At 39.3% G+C, this 3,218-nt stretch overlaps 1 long non-coding RNA gene across 1 annotated transcript; it reads right to left on the reverse strand.

Annotated features, from left to right (window-relative positions):
* Positions 1–1,455: 1,455 nt before the first annotated feature.
* On the reverse strand, positions 1,456–2,930 carry LOC134461783 (uncharacterized). Its single transcript, XR_010037413.1, has 4 exons — positions 2,848–2,930; positions 2,492–2,609; positions 2,299–2,381; positions 1,456–1,827 (listed from the first exon to the last, which is right to left on the reverse strand). It is a non-coding gene; the product is annotated as an uncharacterized LOC134461783 (long non-coding RNA).
* Between the last annotated feature and the right edge of the window lie 288 nt (positions 2,931–3,218).

Here is a 3,218-nt window from a genome sequence, read left to right on the forward strand (position 1 = left end):
CCTCCTCTATTTCTTAACCTCCTCCCCTTCCTCCTTAGTGTATTGTCCACTCTACACTCTTCCACACAACCCTCTATTCTCTTCCAAAGCCCACACCCTGTTCTTATTCCTCCACAGGTTCCTCTTTTTTGACCACCTAATTCTAATTCATTCCAATACATCTTCCTCTTCCTCCACTCAAAGGCAAAGTCAGTCAAAGTCAAAGCGTTCACTCAAGTCTTGCCTCCATGCAGCCCTCTCCAATGTTCTTTTCTGTTCCATGCAGCCTATTTCATTCTGTAAGTGTTGCCTCCATGGCCTCCTCTTCCTGTAAGTGTTGTTTCTACACTCTTAAAAAGCCTGGGTCAAAAACAACCCAAATTGGGTTATTTTCTGACCCAGGCCCTGGTTCAGTATTGGGCCTACCCTTTGCCTGGGTTAAAATATTTTAACCCTCACATTGGGTCATTCCCCTAAACCAACTAAATGGGTCATTCTGACCCAATTTGTGTGTTAAAAGAACCCATTAAATGGGTCAGACCTGCTACCACATTATTGGGTCATATTGACTTCTTTGTTGGGTTCATACTTTAACCCAATATTGGGTATTTAAATTGCAAGGGGATTTACAAAAAAACAATTATGACTTAACATTATTACATTAGGGTGAAATATACCAGAATTGTTGACCAATGCATTAATTAAGATCAACTTAAAAAAAACAAAATACAAGAATGCATAATATTTCAGATCTTTGTTTTTTTATTGCTGAACAATGAAGATAATTAACAATACATTTCATAAAAGTATACTATAAAGATGCAAATCACAGCAGTGTAGCATTAACACATGATAGCATTGGAGCAATAAAACCTTAATTGAATTTACATGCATCTTTGTAGCCTCTTTGCAAAGACGGGTTATCAGCAAGACTGATCACTCATGACTGAAAAGACTGAACTACATCATAGCAACATTGCTATGACATTACCAAGAGCCTTAAGTAACAGGTTAAAACTCAGTCATTACAATATTGGTGACAGTATAGTTCAAACATAGGCTCTGCTAAACGGGATTAAAGGAAATGGTTCAGTTTTACCAATGCACCATTTGATTTCAGTGACACTGTACAATTATAGAATTTCAAAAAAATAGTTTCACCTTACCTTTTGTATAGCACACTGTAAAACAGCACATGAAAATGTTTAACCCCTTTGCAAAGAGCCCATGTGCTTTGCACAGAGAATATGTTGCTTTTTAGCTATGAGTAAACAGGCCCGCCAGCAGGTCCATCTGCACAAACAGGCTTCTCACCGTACTTTTGGTTAATTACAAAATGTACAGTGCATCCATAACTGCGCTAACAGAGTGGAGTGAACTTTTTGTCCCCAGGTTGAAATTTGTCTTGGGCTCTACAGTCACTACATTCCATACAGTACTTACATACATAAGCAGCATATAACAGAACATAAATAAAAAAGAACATCGGAAAAACATAGAAAACATTAAAATAAAAAACATCAAAGTGTGCACTGCATGTCAATGGCATGTCCATCCGTCATAAACAGACAAGGTATTCCCTGATGGGAGGTTATCCGAATAATACATTTCAAACACAGCATGTATTCAGTCCAAAAGAACTGACAGGGATGTCGCAACACTTAGATTGACAGTTTGTACAGGATCTTGTCTCGTGATCTGGCTTGAATGACATCACTACCCTTTCAAGGACTTAAAGTAGCTGGCTTGTAGATACTCAAGGTTCACGTAGTACATGATCTCCCAAAAGCATGGTGAAGCTGCAGGTTGCATATCCCTCATGGCGGTTCTTGGCATCTCACCATAAGTCTTGAAAAAGCAAAACAAAAGAAAAGTGTTAATGATTAAGACATGGCTCTTCCATCTCAGTCATCAAACATATATATATATATATATATATATATATATATATATATATATATATATATATATAAATGTTATTTCTGACTTGACTGCATGTGCATTTTGGGTGCTACACGCTATGTCTGTTTTATATGTAAACAGATCATGCACTCATTAGAATGAGATGACGGACAGGGCTGGAAAAAAGAGGCTGTTGGGTCCTGACAAGCCAGTGGTAGTGAGAACAATATAATTAGATGTTGAAACTAGTAGGGATTTTCCTTTAAGGTTGTGTGTGTTTATCTGTGTTTGGTGTAGAGTGGAGTGTGCACGTGCATGTTTTGTATGTGTGTGTGTGTGTGTGTGTGTGTGTGTGTGTGTGTGTGTGTGTGTGCGTGCACGCATGGGCTGTTATGCATGACATAAAAAAGATCTTACTTCCTACATCCTGATGTTTGAGGATTCCTAGGATAAGTAGTGTCGCAGACCCAGCAGAGAAGACGTCCTCTTTCATTTGTGTCCTACAGCAGAAAAAGAATGAATAACTATGAGTAATAGTAATTGGGATTTTACTGTGAAATATATAGTACAACTGGCACCCATGTTTACAATTATTGGATCATACACTCACATTTCAGTGCTGGGTTCTTCCCTCGATGCAGACACAGCTTCATACACATTAAGTGGTTTTGGTGCCAGGTCATCACGTCCATCGAGGAACGACTCCGTGCCTACCGGAATGACTGTGCCTACCAGTGCACAAAGAGGAAGACAAAAAGAAAGACAACAAGTTTGAGAGTTTGGCAGACAAATAGACAGAACATACAGTAAACCGTTGCAAAATTGTCTGAAGTGACACCAGACAGTAGGCATTCCATACACATTCACAGAATCAAAGAACAATATCAGGCCAGCTCTCATTGTGTGTGTGTGTGTGTGTGTGTGCATTAACGCCTACTGTTGTGCATTGATATAAAAAAAACTTACTTCACACATGCCGATGATATCCAAGAGCTTCTTGAATAAGTAGTGTGACCGCCGACTCAGCTGAGCAGCATTCTTCTCCTTTTACTTGTGGCCAAAAAATAAGCAGTTATTGTGATTTCATGGTTAAAGTAATAGGCCTACAATACAGTTGACATACACATTTATCCTGAACTGCGTTGTTGGGTCCTGACAAGCCAGTGGTAGTGAGAACAATATAATTGGATGTTGAAACTAGTAGGGATTTTCCTTTAAGGTTGTGTGTGTTTATTTGTGTGTGGTGTAGAGTGGGGTGTGCATGCGCATGTTTTGTACGTGTGTGTATGAGCATATGTGTGGCGTGTGTGTGTGTGCGCGCGTGCACGCATGGGCTG

This window comes from Engraulis encrasicolus, chromosome 13 (genome assembly GCF_034702125.1).
Source record: "Engraulis encrasicolus isolate BLACKSEA-1 chromosome 13, IST_EnEncr_1.0, whole genome shotgun sequence".
In the NCBI taxonomy this organism is placed as follows: domain Eukaryota; kingdom Metazoa; phylum Chordata; class Actinopteri; order Clupeiformes; family Engraulidae; genus Engraulis; species Engraulis encrasicolus.